This window comes from Equus przewalskii, chromosome 27 (assembly GCF_037783145.1).
Source record: "Equus przewalskii isolate Varuska chromosome 27, EquPr2, whole genome shotgun sequence".
Taxonomy (NCBI): Eukaryota; Metazoa; Chordata; class Mammalia; order Perissodactyla; family Equidae; genus Equus; species Equus przewalskii.
Window position 1 is genome coordinate 14,611,669 of NC_091857.1, and position 12,564 is coordinate 14,624,232.

General features: G+C 37.3%; 1 long non-coding RNA gene across 1 annotated transcript; it reads left to right on the forward strand.

The window, feature by feature from the left end:
* The first annotated feature begins 846 nt into the window (after positions 1 to 846).
* LOC139079892 (uncharacterized) lies at positions 847 to 9,309 on the forward strand. Its single transcript, XR_011533886.1, has 2 exons — positions 847 to 3,957; positions 9,045 to 9,309. It is a non-coding gene; the product is annotated as an uncharacterized lncRNA (long non-coding RNA).
* Positions 9,310 to 12,564: the final 3,255 nt, after the last annotated feature.

Here is a 12,564-nt window from a genome sequence, read left to right on the forward strand (position 1 = left end):
TGTTAGATTGTCTTTTCATTTTGTTGATGATTTCCTTTGCTGTGTAGAACCTCTTTAGTTTGATGCAGTCCCAGTTGTTTATTTTTTCCGTTGTTTCCGTTGCCTAGTCAGACATGAGGACCACCTTCTTACATGCAATTCATTGTTGACTGAAACGTCATTATGTGGCACGTGACTGTAATTGAATTCACAAGAAACTTCTGGGCCCCTTAGATGTGTGCTAGGGTGCTGAAAGTGTTAAGAGGGTTGGCAGGTAGGGAAAATAAAGATGAGGAGAGAAGCTACTAAATTCACATTTTCTATTATTTTACCCTCTGACAAGAGTTAACCCAAAGATGAAATAGACAATCTCTACCTCATGTCTCCTCATTTTTGCCTAAAGGTTTTGAAGTAGCCCCTAGTCTCTTCCGTTTCTGGTTTATCTTCTATTTTGTTGTCTGAAATTATTCTAATTTATAAATAGGAGTAGTGTCTGGTAATAATAAACACTGAAATATTTGTTGAATAAATAGAGTTTCCTCTCATGATTAAAATCCTCCCATGGCTTGCAATCACCTATAATGAGTCCCAATTCCTTAACATGATGTCTAAGACTTTAAGATATGCATCCTCTTCCTTTCTAGGTTCTTATCACATGTACCTCTTCATGATTTCCTGACTTTGAGATGTTCTCATCTGTTTCAAATGATTTACATGTGCTATTTCCTCTTGCTCTCCTGCCCTCTTTCCTATTCTGTCTTGAATGTTTCTATTCCTCCTCAGGCCTGTTCAGTGAAATCTTCCCTGGGTCCTCAAGACAAAGTAAGTTGGTCCTATTAAAAAGTTCCATGACACAAACTTGCAGTTAGAAGATGAGTAGGTCCTGGAAATCTGTCACAACATAGTGATTCTAGTCCACAATACCGTACTATGTACTTCAAAGTTGCTGAGACTAGATCTTAGATGTTCTCACCACAAAAAAGAAATGATAAGTGTGTGGTGTGATAGAAGTGTTACCTACTGCTACAGTGCTAATCATATTGCAATACATAAATGTGTCAACTTAACACATTGTACACTTTAAACTTTACAGTGTTATATGTCAATTATATTTCAATAAAAAATAATAAAACAAAATTTTTAAAAGTTTCTTTGAAACTAGTAAAACCCTGCTTTTAAAGAGTGTTATAAATGGCTGTTTACATATTAGTCTTTCCCTTTAGATAGCATCTTTTTAGGGCAAAAATCTCAGCTTAATTGTCTACATCAAGGCATGGAACATAGTGCAACAAATAAAAGTGATATTAGGCAAACCTAGATTAAACTTCTGGCTTCCCCTGTCGAGTTGTGTGACCTCAGTAAAATTAAATAATTTCTCAGAAGTTCAGTTTTCTTCTTTACAAATACAAAAGAGAGCTAATTTGGTTGGGTCAGCTCCTGGCAGATAAAATTTCTGTTTCTGAATAAAATGTGAGAGAGAAGCAGTGTGTGTGTGTGTGTGTGTGTGTAGTCTTCTGTGTGTGTGTGAGATTTCCAAAGGATTATTTTAGTATGTAATGATTTTTAGATTTTATTGTCAAGTCTCTTAGTCCCACTCAAAACTTGGAACAAATACTGCATTGACAAAATCTATTGAAATTATACGTATTTGAAGTACATGAAATTCTTTGTGAAAATGAAAAACTGAGGCTCATGAAATATGCTTTTATTCCTTCAAAATAGCATTTCTGAAATGTTTTCCTTCTATCGTTTGACTTACCACGTTCTTAACTTGAATTTTAGAATCAGGAGTTCTTATTCAGAGAACCCAATAGCTCATTATAACATCAAAATAAGTGAACACACTGAGATAGTAACATAGGTGTGAATTAACCAATCGAAGTCAAAATATGGAAGTACATTCAGTTCAGAAGTTCAAACTGCGGATGTTATATGTGAACCAACCTTGGGCCTGGTCTAGATGGAAAAATGGATAAAGTTTGTTTAGTTCCCAGGATTTCTTATTTATTCCAAGCCATCCTGGTATATTCATGTTCGCTTTTTTGATTCTTAAGTGTGGAAGTGAGACTAATTGCAAGGAAACTAGAATGAGTGAGCTATTGTGATCAAAGATTTCAAACCAAGAATTGCATGAAAATCCACGGAACTGCAAAGCCATTCTCAAAGAGGAAATGTGTTGCCAGGCCCATGAAAAAGGATGCATCAGCTTGAATTCAGTATGTGGTATCTCTTTGTTATAAAGTAATTGCAAATCAATGCACTTTGAGCGTTAAGTTTTCAAAATTTACCCTCATTTAACTCTTTACCTTTAAGGATTTGAATTTCCTGTTATTCTATGCATACAGGAAAAAAAAAAAAAAGAATAAAACCAAAGCTCCCATTTTAAAAAAACGCCTCCACAATTTTGAGTTTGGTTGTTCTCAAAGGGTAAAATTTCTGCCAAATGGCTGACAAGCTGTTGTCAAGGCATAATAGGGAGTTTCTGTGGGAGTATGCAAGGGATTAGTGCACAGAAGTAACATCACATTTTGAGCTCTCATCCTCTTTGAGACAAAAAGAATCCAAATTTCAAAGGTTTTACTAATATTTCTTAATAATTGTAGCATTTATTAGTAGATGTCCAATATAAGCTTGTAGCATTAACCCTAGAAATAAAAACTAATAATTTTTAAAAGAAATATTAAAATTATTTTCAATGCCTTTTTACCTTATTATTTTTTTGGAAATCTAAAATAACTCAGTACGTCAAGGAAATAAGAAATATTTATCCTACCGATGAATAAAATAACGAGTTTCCAAATATTAAGATAATAGGAAGAATAGGAACCAAGACTTACTGAGAATATTGTGACCAATGACAAAGATTCTTCACTTAACCAAACTTTAGTCAGGCTCTCGAACCTTCTCCTAGGTGCCTCGGTGCACTTCCTTGTAAAATCTTATTTTAGCAAGAACTCTGCTAGATCAGTTTAGCAAAAGTCCTCCATCCTCCATCTGTTCCCCATCGATAGCTCATCGGATTTCTCATCCTCCACCATCCCCAGGCGATGTCTTGATCACCCTGGCCTGTCTTCAGCAAAGACGCTGTCAGCTCAAGTTAGCTTCCATCTCCCTTACCCCTGACATTTATTTTTAGTAATTTTCCACCCACTTACCCCTACCCTGCTCCTTGGCTATGAATTCTCACTTGCCCATGCAGTATTCTGAATTGATCCCAGTTCTATAGTGGGGTCTCTTTTCCCCTATTGCAATAGTTCTGTTTTTACCATTACCAAAATCTTAACTACTATCTTAACTATATTTTAACTACTATTCAGCTTTGGTTTTTTCTTTGACACCAAGGACGGTCAGTTCCTTTTGCATACTTTCATTATTGAATCTTTACAGCGACCACTAAGTATGTTTTCTTATTCTCATTTCAAGTTTAGAAACTGAAAAGTAGAGAGATTATGATTTATTGAAGATCAAGTAACTACTTAGTGGTGGAGACAGAACTCAAGCCCAGATTTTTTGTGGATTTTTTAACATCCTGTTTTATTCCAAAAGTTGTGTCATTTCTAATTTTTACCTAGTGTTTCAAAATTTTTCCCAAATATAGAAAACATAAGAGCAGTTAAGTTAAACAGGCAGTTTTTACAATATGGGAAATGTAAATAGGTCCTTGTTCTAAGATACAGTAAATTCATCTTAACATCAACACATTTTGGAAAGAAGCCATCATCATTATATACAAGGGAGTTCCCAGAACTGAGCCAAAACAGAACTCTTGAAAATAGAATCACATGAACCTTTCATTTCATATTCTCTAGGGAAGTAAATGATGAATCTTCATCCCACATTAATGCTCCCTGCTGACTATCCCATCTTTGGGAAGAGTTGTGCTGCATTCCTGGAATGTTTGAGGTCATTACGAGAGATTGGCTACATTCTCATCCACACCCATCATTAAGGAAAATAGTGTCCAGATTCAGCTAGCTGGTGAGTACAAACTAACCGTTTATGACACAGAGCTGCCATCCTTTCTTGAACTTACAAAATAGCCTTCAAAGTATCTTCAGAGCAATACCTACCACCGATTTCTAAGAAAGTTTATCTCATTTTGCTGTTAATAATAATGATTTATTGTCTGTTAACTTCACACTAGCCAGGGAAAATAATTTAAGAAATTATTTGACTCCCAGGTGTAAGAGTGAGGCATTTTACCTGCAATCTATGAAGGAAGGGATGCTTCGTTTATGGAAGCATAGCAGTGCAAAGAACGCATACTTTCAAAACTTAGCTTGGCTCATAGATGTCTTTCTGGTCTGTTGGGATTCCTTTTTGAGAAGTCAAGAGAGCTCATTCCATGTATTTCATTAATTGGAGATAGATAGTAAGCGAAATATCACCTTCAAGTTGTTTATCTCCTTAAACATATCTTTCCTATCTCTAATTCAAATGGACATGATAAGGGACTTGAACCACGGCCAGAAAAGGGAAAGAAAAAGAATCTTCCTCTGTCCTCTTAGGTTCTGTGGCTGAGCCTGAAAATTAAGTGGACATTAGACAGATTAACAGAAAAGAAGCATACAAATTTTATTTAATATTTTTGTGTGCATATAGGAGCCTTCATAGGAAAAATGAAGACTTACAAGAGAATTAAGACTGAGAGCATATATACTTTTTTGAACCAAGAATGTTAAATTTCTGGAGAAATGGCAAGACAAAGGAAACTGGCTTAAGCTTTTAGGAGAGACAAATTTAGGGAAAGTGACTAGGAAATATAGGGGTAAACTAATGGAAGATTAGGGTTATTTTAGTAGATTTGTTTGTACAGATCCATTGTGGCATTGACTCCCAGTCTTCAGTGATAAGAATGTTCTCTTCCTGGTGCAGGGACAGCGTCTTTTTCATGGGAGCTATTATGACCTGCTTTTAGGTAGAAAGGGGGAGGTCAGAGAGCCCTTCCTTCATCTACTGTTTCTCAAGTGACTTCAGCTTAAAATAATCAACATGGTAAGGGGCTTACTTTGGGGTAACATGTTTTGAACACCTTCAACATCATTAGCAGTACAGGAAATGTGTTCTTTTAGCTATTGGAATCTCAGGAAATATAACACTTAAAGGAATTCTGTTAAAATTCCATTTAACCCATGCTCACCATCAAGTAACATAAAAGTCGCTAGAAGAAAAGATGGGGAGAGGCATTAACCTCCAATTTAACTGTAGTTTTGCTCTAATCATTGACCGCGTTAATTCGAGTCCAAGAGTTCAAAAAAGTGAACTACAGTGCACGCAACTGACAAAGGAAAACTTTCCAGAGAGGACACACGTCCAAAATCAAAAAGAAGGAAAAGAGTTTGTTTTCACAACGTGATTCCCAACACTCATATTAACCATTTTACAACACAGCTCTCAGTTTGCTGAATAAACTAGGCAATTGCTATATTCTGGAACCATTTGCTGGTTGACTTCAGAGCATGTGAGTAACCCCTACCAAGGAAGGAATAAACTGATGTGAAAAGCTTGGCTCGCTCACACCTACCTTAGGACCACCTGTACAGAGCACTATTGAGCATCTATTTGATCAAAGGGCCAGTGAGGAAATGCAAAGATGACACAGCTCCTCTGGAGAACTATATTTCTTATGTGAAAATGAGAACAATTAGAAGAATGAGTATGGTAAATGCAACAATGAGTACAGTTGGGGTTTTATATTGATTCTAAAAAGCAGGGTTGGGGAAGACATGTGGAGGCAGACCAGTATACCCTGAAGTCTTCTTGAATCCCAGTTCCAAACTGAGACCACAAATGTGAACCTTCAGTGGTTGCTAATACATCCTCTGTTAGGTGGTCAAAGCACATAATTTGCTTCATGGTAAATGCAAAGTTCTTTTTGCCCCGGCAGTATTTAATTTTAGAAATGCCAGGAATCCATTTTAAGGAAATGGGCAGATAAGGCATTTGAATACTTAATGAATACTCTGAAGAAGACATTATTAAGTGAGTTCTTCAGAAAATATGCTATACAACGATGAAAAAATACAGCCGAGAAAATGGCCAGAGTCAGAGGCTGCTTGCCTGACACTTGACTCAAATACAGATGTTTTATAATCAACCAATTCAATCGTGAAGAAAGCCTGAAGCTCAGAATTAAGATAATTGTCTTGTCTGACAATTGACTCATATAAACATTACTGGGACCTATCTTCCTGATCATCTTTTAAGGAAGCGCTAGACCAACAGGAGTTTCCTGACTTAAAGGATGTCAGAAAATTGTTTTCACATCACAGTGCCTTTAGGAAAACAGAGGTATTTTCCCACTCTCCCTTTATACCTCAATTTTCTCCATTTTAATAGAGATTTATCAAATAAAAATTATGAATAAACTTTTAGCATGCTGTTCTTCTGAGCCTCTAAGCCTTCAATTGACCCCGTCAGGGTTGGTGTGAAGAAGCACCTGTACGACCATCCAAAGTCAGGCCACGGCCCACCATCTGTCCAGGAGAAATGGACTAGGAGGTTGTCTGTCATCCGTCAGGCCTGTCTTGGCACTCAGAGTAGAAATCAATCATCTTCTGAATCAACGCAGGAAGTCATTTTCACATTAACGTACAATAGATCATCTACAGGGGCCATTTTGGATAGAAATTGCCCTTTCGTGACCGTGTAATGCTTATTGCAGACGCTGCAGGGTGATTATCATTAAATCAGTATGTGTTTGACTTCGTCTTAGGGCCTTGAAGCGCATTTCTCTCTTTTGCTGCTGAGAGGTCCTGGAGCCTTTCTGCTTTGTGTGTGAGAGAGAGCTTTATATAAATAAACCAGATTCAAAGAAGGCTGGTGTGTATTCTAGACGGAAAAGCAGTGAACTTGACTTTAATAAGGGCTACATACCAGTGCTTCAGACAGAAAATCTCCCAAACACAGATACATACATATTTACACAGTCTGTTAGCTTTCTCAGAAATCTCATTTTCTTCAAGAATCGCGGCATTTCTCTTTATTACAATATGCACTTTGTATTTAAGTTTTAAGTCTCCCTTGAGGACCGTATTTCAACACATCAACAATATTCGGCCCTCCTTGAAAGTTCCCACAAGCAGAAAATAAGAAAGAAAGAGAAAAGGTAGAGTTGGGAGTGCGAGGTGTTGACCTAGAATCACTCAGGGGAAAGGACTGTCTCGACTCACCTTGTGTGATCAAGTTCATGCCTCAGCCCAATTAAAGATGACTGTATTTACATACGTGTAGAATATTCAAAATCATCCTAACTGCTGAGACTCTGCTTGACATTCATCCCCACTGGAAAACAGAGAAGATATTCTTGTCTCCTTACGTGCTGGTCTGAGATCAATATGAAGCATTATCAAAGAGTGTCTTCTGTGTTGTTTGAATCCTACTTGTTCCATGCAACCTGTCTCTCATCCCTGGCTCACATGATCACCTTGGTTCTACATCCCTATACTGATGTTCTCAAACTTACTATCTTGGTTTTGGCTATCTCTACCAATGTAGGCCAACAGTGGTTGTTGCTACTGGGGTTTTTTAACACATTGTGTCTCCCAACATGAATGTCTACCCACCTGTATTTCATGCTTGCCACTGTTGTCTGTGGCCTCCCAAGATGACAAAGGATTGATTTAATAAGTCCAAGAGCATATGGACTAGAGTTTATGAGGCCTTCATTGATCATATTTCCTGTGTGCCGCTGATACTTAAACACCTTTGGCCTCACTTAGCGCAGTCATGGAACAGACAAAAATATCATCCTAAACAATTAGGAAGAACAGACAAGAAAAGGCTTTATCTGCTCACAAATTAGAAGATTTGATTTGAGACAACAGCAGAACACTTGGGTTCTGTGAGTAACAGCAGAAAGGATACTCTTCTTATTTACCCTGGAGAAGAATATGGGCAGGATGGGGCAATGCCACTATTCACTAAAATCCAAAGAAAGGCATTTTTCAGGAAAAGAGGCCTTAGTTATCTTCTCAGACTAAGTATCAATCCTTGGTACCTTCCTATCTACTCCAGCTAGCAAACTTTCTTCCTGGCATGGATGTACTAGGAAAGGAAATTGCTAGAGGAGCCCAACTTAAGAAAGAAAATGGTAGTTTTTTAAATGAGATTGCGTTTACTTCCGTAGAACTTAATTCAGAAGCATTCTTCTGAATCAGTCATGCTCATTCACACAATACTAAACTGACCCCTCACAAATTATCTTGATTTTACTTTCTCTATGGTCCATGTTGGGAAGAAAGTGAATTTCTAATCCTACTCTTACGAACATCAAACTTAGTCTGTTGGTATGTTTTAGTTAAAGAAATACCTGGTTCACATCCTCTCTCTCCTCCCCCTAATTTCCCATTTCCACTTTTACATCATAAGTATGTCTTTGCTGGCTTCCAGAAGGGTTTGGCACTCCCGTATGTTCATCAGCATTTTGTGCAGATGAAAGAACATGGCATGGAGGAAGAGGCTTTATTTGTGAACTTGCTGTTCTCTCAGGAATAACCAAAGCTCTTTCTACTGATATCCTTGGGCAGAAAAATATTCTAAGTATAAAGAGGAATCTGAGCAAAGCTATGCTTTTTAGTGGGTAGAACTTATTTTCAAGAGGACTTCACAGGACTCAGAGAAGAGCATTCAGATAGAATAAGTCAAGTGTCGCCTGTCATAGCAGATACTCCCCGAAATTTTTGAAACTAATCATGCTGTTTTAGAGATTCCTATTATTTATGGACCAAGTTGATTGACTCACTCTGTGATAAGTACTCAGGCATTGGAAGTTTTCAGATGACACTTAAGGGGCCTATGTACACAAATAGAGGGACCCACTGATTTAAAACAACATCAGATAAACTAGGTTACAGATGACCCAAAAAAATGGCAGCCATCCTATGATAACCTATTCTTCCCAGCATGTTTCTCATGTCAATTGCCTTTTATTCCAGACAAAATCCGTTTTCCTATTTCTTTGGGACACCAATATGTAAGATAATATGATAATAATAGCTCCCATTTTTTGAATGACTTCTGTGTGCCAGATGCTAAGTATTTTTCTCTTTTTACTTTTATACCAGGTTGGCAAGGACAGCATTATTATTCCTATTTTACAGATGAGAAGCCTAAAGATCAGAGAGGTTGACAGACTCGCTTAAGGTCTCAGACGTCGTAAGGAATGGAGATGGGATTTGAACCCAAGTCTGAATCCGAATACCTTGCTTCTTCCTCTAAACTAAACCTTCTTTTCACGTTATGTTTCCTGTTATGTGATGGAAACCAATGTCAATATTTGTAAAATACCAATGTCAATTTTTTCCCAAATAAATCGTTTATTTCAGCAAACACTGATTTGTCAGGTATTTCTCAGCTAGCTTTACGGACCATTTGTATATATGGGTCAAATGGAAAGTGCTTCTCCCACCCAGCTCTTGGCCCGTTCCCCACTCTCACCTTCCCCTGATATGCTGAAGCAAATCCTGATGATGGTAAGTAAGGCCAAAAATTTAGGCAAGAGTTTCTATAATTAGTTCCATTTATTCATTCTGTGACATTTCCTTGAGCCTCAAGACAGTTCTGCCCTTTCTGAAGGAATAAACATTTCCAAATAATTTAATTTTTTTTTTAATATGTGCATGCCACAAGCTTGATATATATTCACACATAACCCATTCAACATTTTGGAAAACATGCTTATGTCTCCTCCTTTCTATTGCATTGGTAGCATTGATGAATAGTTTCTGTTGTTAACAGAGGCAAATCAGAGAGATGCAAACGCTTACATACACACCACAATCTATCTGGAATGATCAAGATAACTAAGGGAACTGTAATCTGCCATGTTTCCAAAGGAAAAGCTTCAGACTAAAACCTTTAGATAGTTTTTCCAGCTCTCCCATTCCCTCAGATTCTATGATAAATTTTCAGTTAATACTCTGTACTTGGGATTAAAATTCATCAAAACAGTAAGATAAGAGGAGAATGGCATAAATTCCTAGACAGAAGATTTCTCTAAACACCCATTTATTGAATATTTAATATGCCTAAGGTAAATGATAATGTTGGAATTGAAAATATGATTAAGCAAGAAATTTAGAAAGAACATATGTTGAATGATTTGGGGAGGATTAAATAAGTGATGAATTTACTTGATGGAATAGTATGCAGACATTAAGAGGGATGGTTTCAAAGACATAAACTTACGGGGAACTTTTTGATAAATGTTAAGATGAGAGGGAGAAGAAGGCTGCTATATGTATAGTAGGATTGTTGAGTTATTTTTTTTTTTAAACAGCTCTATACTGGAAAAACCTACAATGCGATAAACCAAAACAATGGTTTTTCATAAACAATGGAATGATGGGTGATTTTGTTGCTTTTATATTTGTCAACTTTATGAAAACACTATAAGCAAGGAGTGATAGATTTTCTAGAGGCATAATGCTTCTCAATGGCATGGACTAGAGACACTAACGCTGCCTAAGGGAGCTAGTGAGAGATCACAAGAGTGTTGAGCTGGTATTTGAGGAGAGGTTCAAGCAAAGGGGGAGGAAAGGACATTCCAGGAAGAATTGTAAGAGTGCCTGGCATTCTCAGGAGCAGTGGTAGTGTGTCCTGTACTTGGCCTAAGCAGATCATGACTAAAATGCTACAACTATTATTAGGTTGTAATCAAGGCAAGTCTCTCCACAGGTGGACCTTAAATAAGCAAATAGGAATTGAGATAAGAGCAAAGCGATGCCTGGGATATTACAGTGTATGAAACATTTCAAGTAATTTTGACAACTCTCCTACACTTCAATAGCTGTAATCTCCTATCACCCTCCTATTTGGGGTATCATATGGTTACTTATACTTAGTCCTATGCAATTTTCAGTAATTGTAAAGTAAGAGGGCCACAAGATGAGGACGGAGAGAGATAGACAAAGCCAGGTAATATTCTGTCCTACAGTCAATTAAGGGCCAGCAACGGCTCTTTTTAAGCCCAGAATAAATCTGTATGCATACATTCAACTCATCCTTGACAAGGTAACCAAGAATATACATGAGGAAAGGACGGTCTCCAACAAATGGTATTGGAAAAACTGGGTATGTGAGTACAAAAGAATGAAACTGGATCATTACCTTACACCATGTATAAAAGTCAACTCAAAATGGATTAAAGACTTAAATGTAAGAACTTAAACTATCAAACTCCTAAAAGAAAACTTGGAGAAAGACCATTGGTAATGATTTCTTGGTCATGACACCAAAAGCACAAGCAGCAGAAGAAAAAGTAGATAAGTGGGACTACATCAAACTAAAAATCTTCTGCACAACAGAGGAAACAATCAACAAAATGAAAAGGCAGCCTACAGAGTGTGAGAAAATATTTGCAAACCCTATGTCTGATAAGAGGTTAATATCCAAAATACGTAAGAAATCATTTCAACTCAACTCAATTCAAAACAAATGATAAAGACAAATAACTCAATTAAAAAACAGTCAAAGGAATTGAACAGATCCGTCTCCAAAAGAGACATCTCTAATCATTAGAGAAATGCAAATCAAAACGATAATGTGATATGACCACACACTTGTTAGGATGGCTATTGTATTAAAAAAAAAAAAAAGATAAATGTCAGCAAGGATGTGGAGAAATTGGATCTCTTTTACACTGGTAGTAAGAATGTAGAATGATGAAGCCACTACGGAAAACAGCATGGAGATTCCTCAAAAACTTGAAATATTTGGGGCCAACCCGGTGGTGTAGTGGTTAAGTCCACATGCTCTGCTTTGGTGGCTTGGGGTTCACAGGTTCAGATCCTTGGCATGGACCTACACACTGTTTATCAAGCCATGCTGTGGCAATGTCCCATATACGAAGTAGAGGAAGGTTGGCACAGATGTTTGCTCAGGGCCAATCTTCCTCATACACACACACACAAAATTAAAATAGAACTGCCATATGATCCAGCAATCCTGCTTCTGGGTATTTATCCAAAAGAATTGAAATCAGGATCTTGAAGAGATACCATGTTCATTGCAGCGCTATTCACAATAGCCAAGACTTGGGAATCACGTAAATGTCCATCACAGATGAATGGATAAAGAAAATGTGGTATATACATACAATGGCATAGTATTCAGCCTTAAAAAAGAAGGAAACTCTGCCGTCTGCAACAATGTGGATGAACCTAGAGGACATCATGCTAAGTGATATCAGCCAGTCACAGAAGGACAAATACTGCATGGTCCCACTTCTATGAGATATCTAAAATAGTCAAATCATAGAAGCAAATAATAGAGTGGTGGGTGCCAGGGGCTGGGGGAGGGGGAAATGGGGAATTGTTCAACAGGCATAAAATTTTAGTTATGCAAGATGATTAAGTTCTAGAAATCTGCTGTACAACATGGTGCCATAGTTAACAATACTGTATTATACACTTAAACATTTGTTAAGAGGGTAGACCTTGTGCTGCTTTCTCACCACAATTTAGAAAGAGAGAGAAAGACGCAGCAGAGGCTCTTTATGAGAGAGTGACAGAAGCCAATTTATTTCTGTAAGAAAATCTTTCTTGTAGCTGTGTGAAGGATGATCTGGATCCGGAGAGAAACCAG